This window comes from Mus musculus, chromosome 4, assembly GCF_000001635.26.
Source record: "Mus musculus strain C57BL/6J chromosome 4, GRCm38.p6 C57BL/6J".
NCBI lineage: Eukaryota > Metazoa > Chordata > Mammalia > Rodentia > Muridae > Mus > Mus musculus.
Window position 1 is genome coordinate 44,956,068 of NC_000070.6, and position 23,300 is coordinate 44,979,367.

Consider the following 23,300-nt stretch of genomic DNA (forward strand, 5'->3'; position numbering starts at 1 on the left):
GGAGAACAGCTTAATAAAGAGGCAGTGCTTACAACATGAGGGAGAGTAACTGTCCTGAAGGGGGCTCAACAGCCAGAAACAAACAAGTTCCCCGAAGCAGACACGACCGCCTTCATCCAGCCACCAAGGGCCCAGAATGCCACAACCTGTGGGGGCCCAAGTAGACAACAGGCTCAGAGAGCACCCCAGTTTCTTCCTTTATTTCTTCCTCCTTTCCTCCTTTCCTCCTTTCTTCCTTTCTTCATTTCTTCCTTTCTTTTTTTTAAGGATTTGTTTATTTATTATATATAAGTACACTGTAGCTGTCTTCAGACACACCAGAAGAGGGCATCAGATCCCATTACAGATGGTTGTGAGCCACCATGTGGTTGCTGGGAATTGAACTCAGGACCTCTGGAAGAGCAGCCAGTGCTTTTAACCACTGAGCCATCTCTCCAGAGATAGACCATTTTCTACAAAAATGATTTCTAGAGATTTCTTTGACATACCCCTTTGCATAGCCAGGCCCCATGCCCGGCCCGGGGAGTCTCTCATCCAAGCAAACCCTGGGTGTTAGGGGGAAGGCACAGGCACAGGACACACTCATTGCCACTGCACGGAGTTCCTGTGTGATACACAGGGACAGAAGGAAAGGAGGCAAGGGATGGGGGGGGGTTGCACAGTACCCTGAAGAAGTCGCTTGTAAGAGGTTGGTTTTGACCTATGTGTGTTAACAAAGAACTAGCCGAGGCAGGAAAAGGCCCAGCAAAGTCTGGAGCCAGAGGTACGCACAGGTGGCCTCCTGAGTCCTGAGAAAGGGGATCGTGTTAAGAGTCCAGAAGGATGGAGCAGAGAAGAGACTAGCTGTGGACGCCAAATGAAGTCCCAGAGGGAAGCCTGCCTTCATTCTCAGCATCTCTTGTGAATTCAGGTGGGGAAGGCCTGCCGAGAGACATGCCAGAATTCACAGCAGTGAGATGCTGTAATTTCTTTTAGCTCTATGACTCTGGACAAAGTATTCAGTATTAATGCAGTTGACCATGACGTCTTCTGTGTGCGCAACTGACAGACCAAATTACCTTCCCTTATCTCCTGGCAAGAGAAAAAGGACCATTTATTTGACATATTTTATAATCATTTCACCTGCTTGCCCCCTACCGAGAGCCCTGCTGACCTGGCCCCCTCCTGCCCGCGCAGGACGCAGGAAGCATGTCCTCTAATAAGCCAGTTTCTAAAGAATTTTTAATCTTGGAATACTGAGTGTGATTTTCGATTGAATTTTTAATTCTCCACTTTTTAAAAAGTACCTGTTTCCACTCTCGTCTCCGGTGCTGGGAAGGAGCCATGGATGGGATGGTTTCACGTCCTGGGAAACACCGGAGGCCTGGAAAGAAGACAGTAGGCAGGGTGCTGGGTGGGTGGCAAGCGTAGCCAGGAGTTCAGAGAGCATCCGTGCCCTCCCCCCAACCCCCACCAAACTAGCAATGGCCCTGAAAAGAGTCTTTAATCTTCCCTCTGAAATTTCACAAGCCAGGCCTCCATTTTCTGCACTGTTCTCAACATTATCTTCCAAGCTCCTACACAACATCTGACAGAGCTCTTAACACCAAATGGATCTTCAAGCCCAAAGTTCCAAAGTCCTTCCACAGTCCTCCCCAAAACATGGTCAGGTTGTCACAAGAATACCCCACTATGCTGGTACCAATTTGTCTTAGTCAGGGTTTCTATTCCTGCACAAACATCATGACCAAGGAGCAAGTTGGGGAGGAAAGGGTTTATTCAGCTTACACTTCCATACTGCTGTTCATCACCAAAGGAAGTCATGACTGGAACTCAAACAGGTCAGGAAGCAGGAGCTGATGCAGAGGCCATGGAGGAATGTTCTTTACTGACCTGCTTCCCCTGGCTTGCTCAGCCTGCTCTCTTATAGAACCAAGACTACCAGCCCAGAGATGGTCCCACCCACAAGGGGCCTTTCCCCTTTGATCACTAATTGAGAAAATGCCTTACAGTTGGATCTCATGGAGGCACTTCCCCAACTGAAGCTCCTTCCTCTGTGATAACTCCAATCTGTGTCAAGTTGACACACAAAACCAGCCAGTACACTCTGGCTGTCCTGGAACTCACTTTGTAGACCAGGCTGGCCTCGAACTCAGAAATCCACCTGTCTCTGCCTCCCAAGTGCCACCACCGCCCGGCTAAGATTTTTTTTTTTTTTTTTTGAGACAGGATCTCACTATGAAGTCCTGACTGGCTTGGAACTCCCCATATAGACCATGTGGATCTAGAACTCACTTGTAGAAATCCATCTGCCTTTGCCTCCCAAGTGTGAACCATTATGCCCTGACTAAGACTTATTTATTTTTATTTGATGTGTGCAAGTGTTTTTACCTGCCTTGTGTCTGTACACCATGTATGTGCCTGGTGCCCAAAGAGGCATCAGATCCCCTGGAACTGAAGTTATAGGTGTTTGTGAGAAGCTGTGTGGGCACTGGGAACTGAACCTGGGTCCTCTATAAAAGCAGCCTGCGCTCTAAACTGCTGAGCCATCTCTCTAGCCCTCAGACTCCCTAGGTAGCCAAGGATGACCTTGAAAAGCTAATTTCAGTGCATTTATCTCCCAAGTATCGGGACTGAGGGACGGGCCATCAGGCCTGGTTTGTGAGGCAGTAAAGATCACACCCTGTGCTTCTGCCAACAGGCTATGTTCTCAGCTGTGGAGAAAACAGATTTTTAACTCAGCTGCCATCATGGCCTTCCAGTCCTTGATCTAGAGCCCAAGACAGGCATCAGAAGAGAGTGTGGGAGATCAGCCTTCTATCAGGGCTTTCCTGGGCCAGCTGCGCCTTGGGCAGACTTCTCCAAGCCTGGGAAAGCAACCGGAAGTGAAGTGCTGAACTACCAGTCCCTCTCCCGGCTTCTTACAGTGTCTAGTCAGATTCCTGGAATTTCTGAGACCCTGTGTCTGCTCCAAACCTCATGGAGCCGACCGAGCAAGGAATTGTGTCAAATATAATGAGCGATGAGAATCTTCCATTTACTTCTCATCTCAACCCTAGAGGTAGCCACAGTCGTGATCCCATTTTACAGACGAAAATACTCGTGCTCAGACAGGTTAAATAATGGGGCCTTCCACTGTGGGTCTCCCTTCTCGTGGGGAGGGTGTGTCGTTGGCTACCGCCCGTGAGAACGGAAGGAGCAGAAGCAGTGAGCAGGGTTCAGACAGCCACGAGGAAGACGGAAGGACTTCTGGAGAGGCAGCTTCAGTGAGATAGCCCTTCTTTATTGTTCCGGGATAGGGTATGGGGTTACGGATGGAAAGGGCTGATTGGCCATAGCACAGCACCTAATTATCATACGGTGGGAAGCAAGAGCGGGACTTGTCATGCACAACAGGGTGATTCTTCCGGGCAGGGATCAGGTTGGGCGGCTGTGCTCAGAGACACTCTCCAAGGAAGGCTAGGCAGAGAGCGGACGCCCCACTGAGACAAGGAGTCCTCCATTTTGTGGTGGCACAAGCCTTCAGCCCCAGCACTCAGGAAGCAGAGACAGGGGGACCTCTGAGTTCAAAGCCAGCCTGGTCTACAGAGCGAGTTCCAGGACAGCCAGGGCTACACAGAGAAACCCTGTCTCAAAAAGGGGGGTGGGTGGGGAGACTACTTACAAGATCGAGTGTAGCCGTGGAGTTGGTTCTGGAAGTACTGGTACTCCTGACAGACTGAGGTCTGCCTCCACGTGTGTGCAGTGTCCCCACACACAGTTGTAACAACTGAAACTGTTAATAGAAGCCAGATGTACTGCCACAGGCATTTAACCCTAGCACTTGGGAGGCAGAGGCAGGTGGATCTCAGTGAGTTTGAGGCCAGCCCGGACTACACAGGAAGTTGTAGGACAGCCAGAACTATATGGTAGAAAGATCTGTCTCAAAAACAAAAACAAAAAACTAAAACAAAAGCAAAAACAAAAACAAAAACCAATCAAACAAACAAAACCCCAAAACAACAACAAAGAATTTTAATAGATTGGCCCAGTCATCATGGAAGAAATGTAAAGGCTTTTGCTCTCTGTATTGTGATATTTGAATATTTTATGATGAACATTTATTACTCTGAGGATCTGAAAAATAAGCATATGTAGACAGAACACATGGAAAATATGATGTTAAGCAGATTTCACATTGTAAACACAGAGAATGACCCCGTATTGGAAATATGTGCATAAGACTTTTTCAGGCTTTGTTTGCAGGTTTTTCACGGGGCCTCACTGTGTAGCTCTGGCTGGCCTGGAACTCACAGAGATCCCCCTGCCTCTGCCTCCCAAGTGCTGGGATTAAAGGCACGTCTGGTTAAAACTTCTTCAATGGCTGTTCCTAGGACGTGAGATTATGAGTAGATTTCTTTTTTTTATTGTTTATATTTTATCACTAAAGAAAAAAAGAACTATATTATTCTTCTGGGGATATTATAACACAACACCACAGTCGGGGCACCGTAAGTGACAGAAAATTCTTTTATTACAGCTTTAGAGACTAGAAGCTCTCGTCTAGAGTCTAAAGTTCAAGGTGTCAGCAGGGCTGGTGTCTCCAGAAGGTTCTGTCCTTGACTTGCAGATAGCCAGTTGTCATGGGTCTTCTTCCTGTGAACATTCTCTCTCTCTCTCTCTCTCTCTCTCTCTCTCTCTCTCTCTCTCTCTCCCCTCACATTCTCTTTCCCTCTTCCCCACCTAACAGAACACAGAGCCTGCACAAGCTAGGCAGGTGCTCTACCACTGAGCCACACCCCCAGGCCCCTGGTGTAGCTCTCCTCATGACAACACCACACAGCACATTAGCCTCACCCTCATGACTCAGTTTACTTGAATGACCTCCTTGAAGCCCCTATCCCCACACACAGTCCCCTGAGCTGTTAGTGCTTCATCTATGAATTCAGCGGAAATGCACTTCCATCTATAACAAAACTTAATTTGAAAAAGAAAGTGCCGCTCATTAAGGCACCTGCTGTAAAGAGCCACAGGCAGCCGATCAGAGGACAGGCTTTGTCAGCTAGCCCAGTGCCATTAACCTTTCCCGGAGCTTAGCCAAAAGCTCAAGTTTTCCCAATTAATTCTACATATTTCACATGACTCCAATACCAAGCTCTGACTTATCAGAAGGGCCCAAGGGAAAGGTGCAGCTATGAAATAGAGAGCTGACTCCACACCAACAAAACAATACTGGATTCCAGCCTGCAGGACACAGAGCAGCTGTCCTAGCAAGTACCAAGGCTTTCTGTTGGATTTCATTAATAATACTAATAATTATTATTATTAATTAATAATAATTAATGATAATAATAGCAGCCAGAACAAACATCACCTGAAACCTCCGAAAGAGTCACCGTAATAAACACGCCCTACTTACTCACACACAGAGCAATGGGGATTCCAGTGCTCCTGGCCACTCCGGGAGGAAGCGCCTTCTGCCTTCTGTCCCTGCCAGCACCTAGTGCGTGCCCAGCACCAACCGTACACTGGACAGGAGGAAAGAGAAGATTTCACAGGGAATCCGAGGGCTCACGAAGGACCCGTGCGCTATCACACGTACATCACGGCCAAGTCAAGCACATAGATAGCCCCATCTTACTAGGTAAACTGAAAATGACATCTGACCCAGAAAGGGGGGTGGGGGTGGGGACCCAACCAGATAGAGCACAATTCTTCTTATGTGCCCTACTATGACCTCTGGATTTTTTTCTTTGTTTGAGTCTCTGATACTTTTGGTCCACATTGTGATAAGTAGTAGGTGGGCAACAGCTGTGGCCTCAGTGCCATGGAATCTCAGAGATGGGAAATAACTCCATAGGAAGGTGCCTGGGAAGACTCACGGGTGAGAACTCAAAGACCAGACATGCACAGAAGAGAGACTGAGCTACACAAGAATGAAGACTCGGGGGCTGGGGAGGTGGCTCAGCAGTTAAGAGCACTGACTGCTATTCCAGAGGTCCTGAGTTCAATTCCCAGCAACCACATGGTGGCTCACAACCATCTGTAATGGGATCTGATGCCCTCTTCTGGTGTGTCTGAAGACAGCTACAGTGTATTCTATACTTCAAATAAATAGTACTTAAAAAAAAAAAAAGAAAGACAAGAAAAGAAAACCCCCTTATACTAAAAGAGGACATTGAAAGGAGAAGACAGCATTTGTGGGGTGCTCGATAGGTGAAGAATGAGTGGACTTCGCTATTCAATGGTGACTTTACCAATCAAGACTGAGAGAGAAGCCACCATGACAAATATTGGGCAAGAGACGGCAACAATAAACTCATAAAAGAAGAGCTAGAGGCCATGAAGTGTGTCAACTTTGCTAAAGCTAAGCAGTAGACAAAGAAATGAGAGAGCCACAGAACAGCGAGTCGGGAGGGTGTGAGTTCAAGGCCAGACTAGCTCCACAGTGAGACCTTGCCTTGAAAAACAAAACAAAACCACAAAACCACACACAGAGACAAAAACAGCCCTAAGAAACCTTTTAAACCCTCAAGTGGGTAGAGATGTGCAAGTCGATGATGGAGTTTGCAAAGACTGGACAACGGAGACTGTTATCCTCCTGGCAGAGCACGGCGGGTGCCACTGTGGGCTCAGACTCTGCGAAGCACCTACTGACCCAGCCCATGGCAGACACTGCTTGGGACCCTCCGCCTTCCCTTCCCATGTGACTTGGATTTCCTGGGCTGTCTGCTGCTTCTCTGCTCTCAGCCAGCTCTGTTTGAACCCGTGATCCCCTAATTGCCGTTCCTAGATCCCCAACAAATGGCTTTTGCTTTTACAGTTTCTGAGTTTGAAACTGATCTCCGCTAAATCTTTTGTTAAATGAGTTTTCAGGAAACCATGAGTTTCTTCTCTGGCATAACCTTGGTTTCCAGGACTTAAGTGACTTGCGCTGATCATTGGCCTGATCTCATCTTTGCCACAAATTTAACCAAACCTCTTTCTTTCCTTTTTTTTTTTTTTTTTTAGACCTTGAACACATTTCTCCCTTGTACCCTGGTTCCACAGGTGCAATTAAATTATCCATTCTGATCCATTATTCTGGGAATCACCATTTTCTTTGCACACTTGGAGGACATTGTCTATGTCCCCAGTGCCCTGAAATCTCTTTGTGTGAGTCTATTTCTTTCATTGGTCTCAGTATTAACGTGCTTCAATTCTAAGAAACATGAAAAAAATTAATTACTTTCTTCCTTCTGCTTTCCTGGAATTTCTGTTACTCAGAAGTCAGAGCCCCCGGGCCAGCCCGCCTTGCTTCGTTTGTTTTGTTCTTTGACTTTCTGCTGTATCTCTTCATTCTGGGAGACGTCTTCAACTTTCCCTTCCAGGGGCGGCACTGCACTCAAGCAGATCGGCTTCTCCCTGCTGTCCTGGGAAGTCTCTTGACCGGGAGTGGGGCGGGCTGGGGGAGGCCTTGCTGAAGCTTCTGGAATAGGGGAGTGGCAGGAAACAGTTGGTGGCTTCGTCTGCTGCATCCACACACACGTGCGGCCACCCCGTGCCGCACACTAGTTCTTTGGTTAAGACGATTCCCTGGATATAAGACCAATAGGCAAAAGCCAACCTGGCCGACTTAGATTTAAACAATTGTCTAGTGTCCTGTAGGGTGGATTGGCGAGTATTTTTAAAAAATCTGACAGCAACGAGTGTGGGGGAGGGGACTGGACCGCCCAGGTCCTCTGGGAGTAACCATTGCAACTTCAGAAAATCTGTTTGTACCTTCTGGCTAAATCTCTCTAAATTCAGCCTTGGGAATTTGCTGGCACGTACACAAGATGACATTTGCCTAGGGTAACACTGTTGGAATAGAAGAAGATAGACAAATAATCTGAAGGGTAACTGCTAAAGATGGTACCCTCATCCAAAGACACTTAGATGGATGAGTAAATAACCTGGATTTGGAAGGGTGACCTTCTACCTAAAAATCACAGCATTCCAGAGGCTGGTGAGGTGGCTCGGCAGGAAAGGTGCCTGCCACGTGTGTTGGCTAATTTGGATGGCGATTTGGTAATTTGGGAAGAGGGAGCTTCAACTGAAGAGCTGCCACTATCAAACTGGCCTAGGACATGTCTAGGGGTGTTTTCCTGACTGCTACTTAATGGACGAGGGTTTGACCCACTGTGGAGTGGAGACTGCGCAGTCGCTGGGCAGGTGGGCCTGGGGTGTATATTAAAAAGGTAACTGAAGCTGGGCATGGTGGCGCACGCCTTTAATCCCAGCACTTGGGAGACAGAGGCAGGTGGATTTCTGAGTTCGAGGCCAGCCTGGTCTACAAAGTGAGTTCCAGGACAGCCAGGGCTATACAGAGAAATCCTGTCTCGAAAAACAAAAACAAAAACAAAAATAAAAGGTAACTGAGAGGGCTGGAGAGATGGATAAGTGGCTAAGAGCACCTGTCGCTCTTGCAGAAGACCCAGGTTCAGTTCCTAGCTCCTACATGGTGGCTCATGGCCATCAGTAACTCCAGTTCTAGGGGACCCAAGGCCTTCTCTGAGCTCCTGGGGCACCAGGTGCACATACAGGCATTCAACAGAAGTAAAGGAGGAAAGGAGGGAGGGAGGGAGAGAGGGAGGGAGGGAGGGAGGGTGGGAGGGAGGGAGGAAGTTGAATGGGGCCTGGAATCAAGGAAGCAGGCAGTGTAACTCCTTGGCCTCTGCTTCAGTTCCTGCCCTGATTTCCCTCCATGAGGGACCATGAGCTGGAGCCAAATAAACCCTTTCCTCCCCAAGTTGCTTTTGGTCAGTGTTTTGTTTTGTTTTGTTTTGTTTTGTTTTGTTTTGTTTTGTTTTATGACAGTAAGCAAACTGAGACACCACAACTGGGTGACCTGAATTTGACCCCAGTAGAGAGACCCTCCCCCACAAAGTTGTTCCCTGACCTCCACACACATGTCACAGTACATGTCCCCACACATACACATCATGGACATACACACAGACACACAGACACACACACACACACACACACACAACACAGATTCACAAACACACTTAGATGCACACACACACACACAAATATAATTCTAAAGACAGCTTTCAATGGACAGTAGCAAAGGAAAGTGGAGTTGGTGGATAAACACTGAAGGTGAATTTGGGGAGCCCTGGTGAGAGCCGAGGTAAGCCTACCTGGAGACCCTGCCCTCCTAAGTAGTTTTATTTCCCAGGCTGGGCAATAGGACCAGTTTCACTTGTTATATTTCCAGCCAAGTTTGCATAGCAGAAAATTTCCATATTACAACTAAAAAGGAACAAAAAAAAAAAAAAAAAAGGCCCCAGCCCACACCTGCACCAGGTGCTAGCTTTCCCAGGGTTTTCCCAAGGCGCCTCCTGGGTCAAGGACACAGAGGGCCTTTCCCAGAGTCAGAGCAGCCTGGGCTTGGGTACTCCCATGTCTCCCTAGGGGGTCTGAGGACAGATGTCCCAGAGGCCCTGGGTGAGGTGGAGAGGCAGGCCAGGGCAGTCTGTCTATCACACAGCCTATAGACAACAGGGGCCTTGCCCTGGGACTCCCTGCCCAAGGCTGGCTCCTCACAGGTTGCCCTAGGATCCACTTTAGAAGACCCACTCACCCAGCCAGCCGTCCAGAGGCAGAGCCCAAGGGAGCCACTGTGGAGAAAGTTTCACCTTGCTTAGTCTTCACCCCAACTCTCCACCATGAATAGGGGAGAATAAATGCACACACACACACACACACACACACACACACACACACACACACACATCAAATGACTGCTGGAGAACCAAGCAGAGGAGGAAAAAAGACTCTCTGGAAGTAGAGTCATATCCCTGCGGCCCTAACATTTCCTTTTGTTATGAAACCTGTTCAAGTAAACCTCTCCAGCCTTGCAGAAAATCTGAGTTGTCAGCATTCCTTCTAGGCTCCGCCCCCCAGTTACCTTGCAACAGCCAGGTGATGCCTGGCTTTCTATAAAATGGGCTGTTTGGCCCCTCTTTGCCCTCTTACTCTTTGCCCCCTCTCTCCCTCTCTCTCCACCCCCCACCACATGTTCCTAGCCGGACTCTCCTTCTCCCCTCTTCTCCCTCCCCTTACCCTCCCTCTCTACTCCTTCCCATGCCCTAAATATGGCTGGTCCCTCAGGGGGAAGGGATGCCTCAGCATGGGCGACAGAGGCACCCCCTTCACCTCATAATACCGTGCTCTGCCAAACACATCCTGGATCTTTCTTTTTTATGCTCCTTACTAGCTGAAGAATTGTCGAGGATTCAAGCCAACTTACTACAGCGTCTCCCCACTGACCAGGTGTGTCTTCAACCATCGAGCACACGGCCAGCTCAACCATAGAGCACACGGCCACCACCTCAACCATAGAGCATTCAGCCACCATCTCAACCATAGAGCATGTAGCCACCATCTCAACCATAGAGCACACAGCCAGTTCAACCATAGAACACACGGCCAGTTCAACCATAGAGCATGCAGCCACCTCAACCATAGAGCACACAGTCACCATCTCAACCATAGAGCACACAGCCAGCTCAACCATAGAGCATACAGCCACCATCTCAACCATAGAACACACAGCCACCTCAACCATAGAGCACACAGCCACCATCTCAACCATAGAGCATGCAGCCACCATCTCAACCATAGAGCACACAGCCACCTCAACCATAGAGCACACAGCCACCATCTCAACCATAGAGCATGCAGCCACCATCTCAACCATAGAGCACACAGCCACCATCTCAACCATAGAGCATGCAGCCACCATCTCAACCATAGAGCACACAGCCATCGACATCTTCCTGTGTTTGCCTTGCCAGAGACTTGTCATCACTGTTGGGATCTTACTGTGGGTTTGTTCTGTTTGAGTTGAGAACTCACTAAGGAGCCTAGGCCTCAGGATAGAACCCAAGTTGACCTCAAACTCATGACCCTCGATTCCCGGCCACCTGAGTTCTTTGATTGTACGTATCTGGGGCTGTACACACACACACACACACACACACATGGGGTGGGGGTGGGGTGGGGGTGAGACAGAGACAGAGAGACAGAGGGAGACAGAGAAAGAGAGAGCATTTACTTTTTGTCAGGCTGTGCCAAACACTTTCTTACAGTATTCTCTTTCACCTTTGACCCTTTCAGGCAGGTAGCCCACATTACAGACAAGGAAACTGAGGCACACACCATAATGGGGCCATATGGCCTATAACCGGTGAAGAACAGCAAAGACAGGGCTGGGCGTGGAGAACCAACTGGTGCCTCCTTAGCCTCCACACTGAGGGTCCCATTTCCCAGGAGAGGGTGAGGGGCAGGTGCAGTTAGAGTCCCTGCCTTCCCTTTCTCCACAGTACAGCTTCAAGACACCCTGGGTCCCAGCGGAGCCGGCTACCAGGCCATGGCAGGGCTGCCTGTGCGAATATTCTGCAGGGAGGCACAGGCTTGCTGGTCGACTCTCACGTGCTATGGATGGGACAGTCCAGCACACACAGGCCACAGCTGCGCCTTCTGGGTGCTCTGCCCAACTGTTCAGGCTAAGCACCGTGGGGAAGCCTCTAACCACAGTTGCTCATCTGTAAAATGGGGGTGACAAGAACTACCTTGTGGTGCTTGTGAGCCCCATGGAGCTGAAACTGAGCTTAGTCAATCCCCAGGTGTTCTCTGGCCGAGACTCAGGGGCCCACTGTGATATCACTGGCCCAACACTTACCACAAGTCTCAGGCTAAAGAAGGTGGGACCACTTTCACTGGAGGCTTGGAAGAGCCTCTAGGGCTTCCTGGAGGAGGTGTTTGCCCTAAATGAAAACTAGCTGTATCCAGGGTCAGTTGCTGCCTTCAGCCAGAGCAGAAGCAGAGAGACGGGTGGAGGCAGCTACAGAGGTAACAGGTAACAGTGGCTTAGACCAGAGGATTAGCAGGGGATTGGGGGGGGGGGGGCGCGAGAGGGCTTCTGGGTGTGCAGAGAAGTGGAACCTGGACTTTTGGGGGAGCTGAGCTCTACCTTTAGAAAGACTCCTCAGCTTCAAGAGCCTCCCCAGAGCCTTTGGGGTCCCCAAATGATTCTGGAAGTGAAATCTTCGGGATTTCATTTGGAGTTCTCCTAAAATAAAGCTGAAGGCAGGAGAGCCGTGGAGGGCCAGTGCTGGAGCAGGAAGAGAAGCTGTGTCCTGAGCACAGCACCCCTAGGCTGGAGGCAGGGTCGGGTGAGACCTGCACAGCTCCGGTGACTCCGCATTTACACACCTGGCCTAGATGAAGGACAGAGGCAAAGCTGAGGGCAGGCGCACGGTCTTCCTGCTATGGTTTCTATGCTGGGAGGAGCCACTTCTGCAGCGCCATGGAGTGCAAAGGTGGAACAGGACTTCTGTGCGGCCTTGGAATGTCTCTCTGACCACCAGGCTTTTCTATGGGGACCCTTTACTAGTATGAAATCATCTTGAGATGCTGGTGGTCAAGGAAGCCTCCGTTCTTGGACGATGCTCAGGCAGAATCTAGGAGACACCACCTCCCACTGTCCCGGCCCTTGCTTAAGCCTGCATAGGCACTTTCTGCCACTCTTGTTCCCTGGACCATATTGTTCAGTATGTAGGGACAGGAGCTGAGCCCTGCGCAAGCAATGGCTCTCCTGACTCTGGGTCTTAGCTCCCCACCCCCACCCTGCAGTGGCTCCTTTGGAGAAAAGAGGGGCATCATGTGTGTGAACATGAACAGCTGGGTCCCCGCTGTTACAGCAGCCCAGCCATGCCCTGAGCCAGGTCGCAGGAGGAACAGGCTCCCACTAGGAAGCTCTGGGAATCCGGCCACTCCAGTCTCCTCCTGAGGCGTCCCTGAAGCACACGGCTGGGCTGGTGAGACATCGGATACCGCCAGGCAGAAAGAGGTGCCTGCTATCTGATGCACGTGTGGGACCTTGGGCAGCTTCTGGGGAGCTGGGTCAGATCAAATGGCTCCACGAAAGGAAGTTGAAGCTGTATAGGTGGCTGTTCTGTCTGGAACATGCCAGGATTCAAGCAGGCCATGCCCTCTACTAACCCCACGGCTTTCCCACTTGAAAAATCGGGACAGGCTCAGCACTGGGGAGGCAGAGGCCAGCCTGTTCTACAGAGTGAGTTCCAGGACAGCCAGGACTACACAGAGAAACCTTGTCTCAAAAAACAAACAAACAAACACGGGGATGGGGTCTGTCACTACAAGGATTCCCTTGTGGGCTAAAGGGCACTTACAAGTGTACACCCCAGGGGACTCAGACCGAACATCAGGTTCTCAGAACAGGCTCACCCCTGCCCACTCCCTTGCCTTCAAAGCCCTGATCCCAGGCTCCACACCGGAAATGTGGAGGGACTTTTAGGGTCAGAGAGAGAGATCAGATGTGTATGGCATGGACCTTGTTATGGGAAAACTGGAAGCCAGAAGAAGCCCTAAGCAGAAGTAGACGCTGCAGTGATACCCAGAGGCTGGCGAGGGATGGGTGGCTTCAGATTTGGCCTAGGGAGCAATAGTGGCCTGGGAGCCTCCTTGGAGTTGTGGTCAAATGCCTCGGTGTTTTTAGACTTGGATTTCAGATCAGCTTAAAATTGGTGACCTGGTTTTGAGGGGTAGGGGTGTTTCTGGCCCTCTGAGCCTCAGTTTTCACACCTCAAAAGTGGGTCTCCAGCCATGCCTGGTGGTATAGGCCTGAAATCCCAGCTACTCTGGAGGCAGAAGCAAGAGAGTTGCAAGTTCAAGGGCCAGCCTGGGCAACTGAGCCAGACCATCTCAAAATAGAAACTGAAGAGTAGTTGGGGTGTAGCTCAGTGGTTAGTGCTTCCCTGGCTCACAAGAGGCTCCTGGCCCAACCTGGCACTACTAACAAAAAGTGAGACTCCTAGCCAGGCACACCCTCAGCTTTCAGGGGGTGAATATTATAGTCTTGGGGTTCCAGCTCTGTGTGCGAGAGCATGGCTCCCTCATCTCTCTAAATCGCTCAGGCTGGAGCCCTCTGCTCCCAGAAGAGCAAGGCAGTTAACTGCCACTGTGGGATATGAAACTGCACAAGTTTGCAGTTGGGGGCTGCGCGGTTCTACCGCTGGACTTGGGGAGCTGGGTACCCCACACCTCTCCTCATGCCCTCCTGAGAACATCGGACAGCCTGGAGGCAGGGCCTGCTGGCTCCCTTCCCTCTGGGGAAGGCCCAGCCCCCATCCCACCTGCACTCTATACACACATGCTGCCCCCAGGGACAAGCCCCACTGAGAACTGAAACCCAAGGGTGATTCTCAGAGGTCTGGGCACACTTCTGGGTTCCAACAAAGCTCTCTGTTACCCTCTGTGGTCAGGGACCAGGCCTTTTGCTTGAGACTGTGAACTTAAAGTCAACCACCCAGACTCTGGACAGGACAAAAGTCACTCTGACCCCGCTTGCTGGACATCGTAAAGGCAGACGCTCTGTTCCCAGTCCCCAAACCTGGGCGTCTGTGCTCATGCCTGCATTAAAGTTTTCTTGCACATGTCTGGTACCCACCCATAAACCACAGTCCCCAAACACAAACCTAGGCACACAGCCTGATTCATCTGCAAAGATGGCCTTCATTCAGATCCACTTCCAAGAGGGTCTGAGGTCCAGAACAGGCCACTTCATTTGTCCGTGCCTTGGTTTCCATGTGTGTAAAACAGGAGTCCCACCATGTGCTTCACTGGTCTTTGTGGGCTTAAATGACCTCATCATGCATTCGAAGTGACAGCCCTGGAAATTCCCTCTCCTCCTCCTGTTTGTCATTTTCTATCTCATCTTCCAGATCACCTCAGCTGTCCCCGATCCTGTCTCTTCTTGGGCCCTGGCCCTGCCCCTGCTCTTCCAGGAAGTCTCTGCTCCAAGGGAAAGCAGAGTACAGATATGAAAGGCTCATAGCAACCACCTCCAGCCTGGTCAATCAAGGGCATCTTCCTCCCCAACCCCGCAGTTTGGAAAAGAGTCCACTAGGTGGCGATAGAACGATGACATCCTCAACTCCATCATTACTTTAGCAGATGTTTGCAGGTCAGAGGCTCGGTACAAGGTCGGGAAGGACCAGCAGACGGAGCAGCGAGGCCCCTGTTCTCAAGGAGCTTGTGTTGTAGTTGGAGAGGCAAACTGGAGGGAGACACAGAAAGAGAAAGAAAGTAGATGAAGCAGGCACCCAGTGCGGTCATGTTGCCTGACTGGAACTTCGCTTTGGGACCGGACAGGACTGATTGTAAAAGCCACCATTCCAGAGACTGGCTAAGCTGATGATTGTCCCTCGCCTGACCACTCGGAATGTAGCTGGAGCCACAACTGCGTGGAGCGCATAGGAAAGGCAGAATTCCCATTCCTCAAATGCGCTCAATCAGAATCTGCCTTTTAACAAGGCATATCTCATACACGCGTGGAAGTCGGGGAACACAGCGCGTTGGGGATAAATGACCCCTGTGGGCTAACTCTGGTCACCTGTAGATTACCGTAGTAAAAGTGGATCATGCTCAGAAAAAAAAAAAATCTAACAACCACTTTGGGATACATGAGAAAGAGATGATGTTGACATTTCAGCAGTCACTATATAAAGTTTTATTGGCACTCATCTGCATTATCTGAGGCAGCCTTTGTGCTTGTCACCACAGTGCTGAGGAGTTACAACAGAGACCACAGGCCTGAAAGCTGAAGACATTTACTATCCAGCCCTTTGAAGAGGAGGTGGGCTGGCCTCTGCCACATCAGCTTCATGCTTCAGGAAGAAGCAAGGTCCTAACAGAAGCAGTGTCTTGTCCAAAGCCCACAAGGAACCCTGAGTTCTGTGGCCAGTCTCAGGATTAAGTTGCTCTCCATCTTTTCTGCGTCTGGAGAGAGCATTGTTGAAAGGTTAGTGGCCCCCAAGATTTGTAGTGATGGCCATAGCCTGTAATCCCAGCACTCCAGAGGTAACAGCGGGAGGATTGCCATGAATTCAACAGCAGTCAGATCTATACAGTGAGTTCCTATCTGGACAGGACAACATAGTAAAACCCTGACTCAAAATGATGGTGGTGATGGTGGTGGTGGTGGTGATAATGATGAAACATTTGTGGGATAATCTTAAATCTTGCTGTGCATAGTGATCTCAGCTCTCATGGGGATAATGTAGGAAAATCGAGATTTTTGAGACCAGCCTGGGCTAGGGAAAATAGAACCTGCCTCAGAAATAAAATACATAAAAAGAAAAACACGCCAGACAACAGCTGTACAGACCTGTAATCAAGTACTTGGTGGGCAGAGGCAGGAGGATCATGAGTTCAAGGCCATCTTTGGCTGCACAGTAAGTTTGAGACCTGTCTAGGTACATGAGACCCTTTCGTAAAAAAATAAAAGCCGCCACTACCATAGCAACAAGAACTCATTTTAAGTTCTACTTCACATAAAGCTAATTTTGATCACAGAATATGATGTGGGCTTTTCTGCTAACGTGTGTAATAAGGGATATTCATGCAGGTGGTTAATGTTAACTGTAGTGGCATGTTGGGATAATGTTAATTGTGTTAACCATTTGTTGAACAAACAACTAGCTGTCTATAGTTACTGTTCTAATGCTAATAAGAGACACTATGACCAAGGCAATTTATGAGAGGAAACATTTAATTGGGGGGTTGCTTATACTTTCTGAGGGTTACTCCATTATCATCACAGTGGGAGAGAGAGAGAGAGAGACTGAAACTGGGATGCTGAAACCTCAAAGCCCACACCCAGTGACACACCTCCTCTAACAAGGCCACACCTCCTAATCCTTCCCAAACAGTTCATCAGCTGGGGACCTAGCATTCAAATATCTGAGGCTATGGGGCCATTCTCATTCAAACCTCCACAGTATGCATGAGGGACATTCATTCAGGTAGTAAATGTTAGTTAACTGAAACAGCACATTAGGATACATTAGGACAATGTATCCTTTTGCTAACCATGTATTGTATAAAGTTGGGAAGTACATAACTCTATATCTGAGATTTGACCTTTTGATGAGTTTACAGGTACCTGTGCAAGCCTAGTATTGAAATGCATCTTCGAGTTGTCTCCTCCTGTAGCCCCTCCCCTGGCTGGGAAAGCAGACCATACTCTGAGCTGAGCCCGTGGGTGTGGGTGCTTGGTCCACCAGGTGTCTCTAGGCAAAAGGCTCAGCTCGGCTACTCTATGCCTGAGTGTGCTGGGCAAGTGCTGGGAGAAAGCCAGGTGACAGGGATAACTTTGGGGTCTTGCAATGGGTCAAAGGCTGGACAGAGCTGAGGACAGTAGGGAACGGAGTGACACAGGACTCTGAGACAGCTGCTGGGGAGTCTAGGAGGGCTTTCAGGTTAGTACAAGCCTGCAAGCCTCCAGATTCCAGAAGTGGAGGGTGGAGCCCAGTCCGAGGATCTAACAGAAGCTAGGTGATTAGAAAAAGTCGCCAAGGACCGAGCAGGATCTGGGTTCAAATCCCTCCGCACCTCCAACAAAAGTCAGAGAGACCCAGGGCTTGCCTGCAGGGGAGGGGTTGCAGGGACTTGTGTCACAAAAGTGAGGATGAACACCAGGAGGCGGCAGAGCCCAACAAGGCTAGGAACATGCCACGGATGTATTTCGTCCCCTGGCCAGCAGGGTGCGGTGTAAGCTAATCCCACTGTGCCTCCGGCTCCTGAAGATCTGGTCCAGGACTTGGCACCTGCCGCCCACGAAGAGATCTCAGTGATTTCTCCCAACTAGACAGAAGGGCTGTGCCAGATGTCACCCAGCCAGTCTGTGGCCCCAATGTTTTGAGCAGCCAACTTCTCACGATGCCCCAGCAATGACAACAAGCTGCAAAATCTGCCTGTTTCCACAGAGCAACACCCCCACGCTCGCACATATCCCACCACGTTATCTGTAAATCCGGTCGTGGCATCGCTAGAATGACAGACTTCTCGTCTGCCTCTCACCTGCACAGTCAGGAGCCTGGGTCTACTCAGGCCTCGGGTTTGCATCTGAGTCTGGCACTGGCCAGGTTTGTTCTCCCAGAAAGAGCCCACTGTCAGCACAATACACTCTCTGTGGCTAGAGGACCGAGGCCCCGCAGTAGAGGTCCCAGCAGCGCCCTTCCATGGCTCTCCCCACCACACAGAGGGTCACTTCCTCACAGTCGACAGGAGGGCTTCTGAAGGTGATGTAATAGGGTGGACTTGCTGGAGATAAACAACCCCGCGGCCTCTAGATGCCCACCCATCATAGGCACAAGTGAGAGGGTGTGCGGGCTTTCATCCCGAGGCCACCCTGGAATCGCACCTCCCCACTCAGACTCCATGGACCTGTCATGCCCCTGTTGTCCAGCCTATGGCTGCAAGACGGCTCCTCCTGCCTCAACTAACAGCCACTTGCCCCGTGTTTCTGACTTTAAAACTCCCCGAGGAACCACACGAGGCCCTAGAAGACTGACTCCTAACCTCTGCCTCAGCGATTTCTGATTTCTTTCTGCCCCTCCTCTTTGTTGTCCAACCTCAAGGCTGGCTGGGCGGTGACCAAGCCTGGGTGTTCCTTAGCCCTTCCATCACAGACAAATCCGGTCCTTTGGCAAGCTTGATACTATGTTGCTTGCCAAAGACGGTGGCCAAGAGGTTTTTGAACTCAAGAAACTCATGGCCCAGTGTGGGGTACAGGAACCCCCAACCTCAGGCATCTTAGAGGTCTGTGGGCACTGAGAAGGGACCTTCAATTCAATATGGCTTTCCACAGGAGGCTGCTTCTGAAAAAAAAAAAAAAAAAAAAAAAAAAAAAAAAACCAGGGATTTACTGTGAAGGGAGAAGGTGTTCACAGCATTTAACATTTCTTCCATAGGGACTTACTGTACTTGAGATTAAAATGAATGTTAAGCTGGATATGATAGTGCAGGCCTGTAATTCTAACATGCCAGGGGGGGTGCATTTGGATCAGCCTGGGGTACATAGCAAAACTCTGATGTCAATAAAATGTATTTTATAGCTTAAAATGCTAGTGGGCTAAGCAGACATGAGTAAAGTCCGGTCCAACAAACAGAGGGAACGCAAGCAGAGTTTGGAATTTAGCCTGCAGAGGACAGATTACCTTTTTTTTTTTTTTTTTCTATTATATGTAAGTACACTGTAGCTGTCTTCAGACACTCCAGAAGAGGGCATCAGATCTCATTACGGATGGTTGTGAGCCACCATGTGGTTGCTGGGATTTGAACTCAGGACCTTTGGAAGAGCAGTCGGCGCTCCTAACTGCTGAGCCATCTCACCAGCCCCGACAGATTACTCAATTAGTAATCTTGATATATTCAGTATAATACAAGTGTACAATAACTTACCTGGTGTGGTACCAACACCTATGACAGACTGGGAGCTTTGCAGAAAGGAACCTAACATTTAGAAATAGACCACAGGGTATGTGGATTCAGTGTTTAATGGTGGCAAACTTTCATTATGTCTTTATTTAGAGACAGGGTACCAAGTAACCCAGGCTGGCCTCTAATTTACTAAAACTTCCTTGAGGCTCCATCTCCACGGTGCTGAACTTGCCAGCATGTACCACCACACCTGGTTTATAAATTCTGGGGATTATATCTGGGGCTGTCTGAATGCCAGGCAAGCATTCTACCTGTCCAGCTACATCTCCATCTCCAAATTTTTAAATAGAAAAAAAGCATTATTTCATAATAAATGCTAGTGGGCTAAGCAGACATGAGTAAAATCAGGTCCAACAAACAGGTTAAACATCTGATATCTGTCTGAAAAAAATACATATAACAAAATTTCAAAACTCCAGAGCCATAAAAGTTGATGGGGGAAAGCAAAGGTGTCTGTTAGTTTGAGGCCTGCCTGGTCCATATTGTTCTACACCAACCAGACTTACACAGCCAGTGCTGTATCAGAAAACAACAGCAGCAACAGCAGCAGCAACAACATAAATAACTCACAAAAGTTCCAGAGGAAGAAAGTATGAGATTTGTTTTTTAAAAACTAAACTCAGTTTGGTGGCGGGGGTTGGGGGGGGGGAGCACACTTTAAATCCCAGCTCTTGGGAGGCAGAGGTAGTCAGATCTCTGTGAGTTCAACAACAGCCTGGTCTACAGAGTGAGTTCCAAGAAAGCCAGGACTACACAGAGAAACCCTGTTTTGAAAAACAAAACAAACAAACAAACAAACAACAACAAAAACTGTATTGTCTGTCTTGGGAGTGCAATGGCAGTGTTGGCACGTGCCCTGGGTCTCTGACCCTCTGCCATCAGAAGAGAGTCCTATAGCTGGGCATGCTGAGAGCTGGACACTGGCCTGGTAGTTTCCAGGCTCAAGCCTCAGAAATGGAAAGCTTCTATTTCCAGTCTCTCAACACAGCCCATGCTCAGAACCCAGTCTCTGAGCCCTATGGACGTCCAAGTTGGCAGAGTGTGGTCCTGTGTAAACGCTGATACAACAGTTCAGCGGCTGGCTGGCCTCAGCAACCAGACAGGAATGTGGAAAACCTTCAGCGGCCTCAGCTCAGCTATTACCTGCCTGCAGCTGTGTGCAGCCTAAGACACAGCAGTTGAGTCCAAACACCCAGAAACTGTTTAAGCAACCACAGTAAGATGGTGGCTGTTGCGTTAAGCCACCATGTTTGGGAGATCATTCATTTGCAACATAGATAGTGGCAAAGTCTAGGAGTCATAGAAATAAAAACATTCTTCATTTTTCTTGTAAAAAGCCAAGTATAGTGGAACATGCGTGTGATCCCAGAATGAAGAAGGTAGAGGAAGCTAGTGCTACACAAAACCCGTCTCAAACAAATTAGTAAAATCAGGCATGGGGCTGGCTCTGTGCTAGGGTACTTTCCTAAGATTTTTGAGGACCTGGAGTCCATCCCTATCACCACTACCCCCTCCTTTGGAGGGGAGGCAAGGAGAAGGGATAAAATCACAAGATAAACAGCAAACTGGGAGGCGTATTGTATATTGGCGACCCTATTATAGACGAATGTCTAATTCCCTCAGTGTCCTGAGACAAAGACAGCCAGGCCATGTGAAGAAGCCAAGAGCGTCAACAGGTTCTGGAAAATGAAGTGGTTCTTATTTTTCAAGTATGTGAGTGTTTGCCTGCACGCATGTATGTGCACCAGGGTTAGCCACAAGAGGGCATCAGCTCCCCTGGAACTGGAGTCAATATGTGGTTGTGAGCCTCCATGTGGGTACTGGAAACCAAGCCTGGGACCCCTGAGTCATCTCACAGGCCCCAGAATTTTCTCCTAAAGGTACAAAAAGTCTCATCTTTGCTCAAGAAAGAGCTGAAAATTAAAATCATAATGAATTACCATTTAAAACTAGTACCCTGGGAAATGGGTGTGTTCGTACACTGCTTTTTTGGAAGTTAAACTGAACTGTTTTCATGAAGAGCATTTGGCAGGATCTATCAAAACTTCTAGTGCTTACATTTTTCTTTCCTTTTCTGCTGTGTACAAATTTTTGACTCAGCAAACTCTGCTTCCAGGAACGTGTGCAGATATTGTCACATAAGTTCAAACCGGTACAGAGTTCCTGATCCCTGGGGAAAGTCCATCAAAGACTTGATCGAATTATAATTAAAAGATGTATTGATTACTGCTAGCAGGACAACGATCTCCAAGCCCAGCCTGAGACTGTTGTGAGAAGGGGGTGAAGGAAGGGTTTTTAAAGGAGAAACCACAAGAAGACCTTGAGTATCAGCACAAGCTAGCCAGGAGCTGTTCTGCACCTCAGCGATTAGGCAAAGCAACCTCAAAATAGCCTTTGACTGTCTGCACAAGCAGCTTCAGAAACAAACAAACAAAAAAGCAGTTAGACATATCATAGCAAGTAGATGATCAAGGCTGTACATTTCTGTACATTGAGTCAGGGTTACTGGAAACTTATCTTCCAGGAACTGGAGTCAGAGACTAGAGGGTACCAAGATGGATGCCTAGGATAAAATGGAGTTTCTTTCCTATCTAACCTATCTACCTATCTATCTATCTACCTATCTATCTATCTATCTATCTATCTATCTATCTATCTTGTTGTTGTTGTTGTTGTTGGTGGTGCTGGTGGTATTTTTGAGACAGGGTTTCTCTGCATAGCCCTGGCTATCCTGGAACTCACTCTGTAGACCAGGCTGGCCTTGAACTCACAGAGATCCGCCTGATCCTGCCTCCCAAGTGCTGGAATTAAATACATGTGCCACCACTGCCTGACATGAACACTTCAAAAAAACTTTAGAAGAAACTAGGAGTAGTGCCCACCTCTGAGAAGAGACCACAGGTATGAGGGAGATTGGCGGAAGGTTGTGGAGGAATGCTGCTTTCTCCATGCCCCTGTACCATGGGTCATTTTCATCGTAGACATTCGTTTTGTGTTTACACAACCTTTGCTGCTGTTGAGTAACTTGATAGCCGTTTGGGAAAGGTCCCATGTTGAACCATGGATACAACATGGTCTAAATGGATGGAGCACTTCCAGGATGTTAGAGAAGAAGCATAGAGCCATGGCTTTGTCCGAATTTACTGATTAACAACAAAGTTATAAGCTGTGTCAGTTTTATTGACTTCATGTTGCCAATTATCCCCCATTTTGCTGAATAGTTGGCCACTGATGATGATAAATTCTTTTAGTCTAATCTTTCCTTTTTCTTCTTTTTAAAGATTTATTTGTTATTATTAATGGGTACACTGTAGCTGTCTTCAGATGCACCAGAAGAGGGTGTCAGATCTCATTAAGGGTGGTTGTAAGCCACCATTTGGTTGCTGGGATTTGAACTCAGGACCTTGGGAAGAGCAGTCAGTGCGCTTACCCGCTGAGCCAGCTTGCCAACTCCCTTCTTTCTTTCTTGAGGCAGGGTCCCACCTTGTGTCTCAGGCTGGCCACAAACTCACTCTGTAGCCCAGGCTAGCCTCAAACTCATGACAATTCTGCCTCAGCCTTCTGAGTTGAGCTTCCAAATATTCATCACCACACTGGGTAGCCTGGTCTTTCTAATATTAATACATTACACAAAATTATCTGGGCAGGTTACAGGTGGCTAGAAAAGGGTTGAAGCGACTATAGAGGCCATACTGGCTGACCAGAAGCTGGAGGCAAACAGCTGACATAGCTGCCAGAAAAAGTTTAGGGACTTCAGCTAATCAGGATGTAAAATGAAGGTCCGGTGGCAGACCATTTTGAAAGCCATTTTGAGGCAGCTTGGGTATTGTGAGAAAGAGAAATTGTATTCAAACTGATGTCCAGGGACAGAGACAGAGTCTTCCACTGTGACAATTTCCTGGATGAGGCTCCTCAGCTTCAACCCACCATACACTGAGCTTCGGGGTCTCTTCTGTCAGCCCACATACCCAGGCGCCTGTCATTCCCCGTCCTCTCCTGGTGCC

At 48.8% G+C, this 23,300-nt stretch overlaps 2 long non-coding RNA genes across 2 annotated transcripts; both read right to left on the reverse strand.

Annotated features, from left to right (window-relative positions):
• Positions 1 to 494: 494 nt before the first annotated feature.
• On the reverse strand, positions 495 to 3,717 carry Gm30763. Its single transcript, XR_390522.2, has 3 exons — positions 3,644 to 3,717; positions 1,287 to 1,363; positions 495 to 1,071 (listed from the first exon to the last, which is right to left on the reverse strand). It is a non-coding gene; the product is annotated as a predicted gene, 30763 (long non-coding RNA).
• A 7,303-nt stretch (positions 3,718 to 11,020) lies between these two features.
• Gm12679 lies at positions 11,021 to 22,538 on the reverse strand. Its single transcript, XR_003955389.1, has 2 exons — positions 22,179 to 22,538; positions 11,021 to 15,070 (listed from the first exon to the last, which is right to left on the reverse strand). It is a non-coding gene; the product is annotated as a predicted gene 12679 (long non-coding RNA).
• Between the last annotated feature and the right edge of the window lie 762 nt (positions 22,539 to 23,300).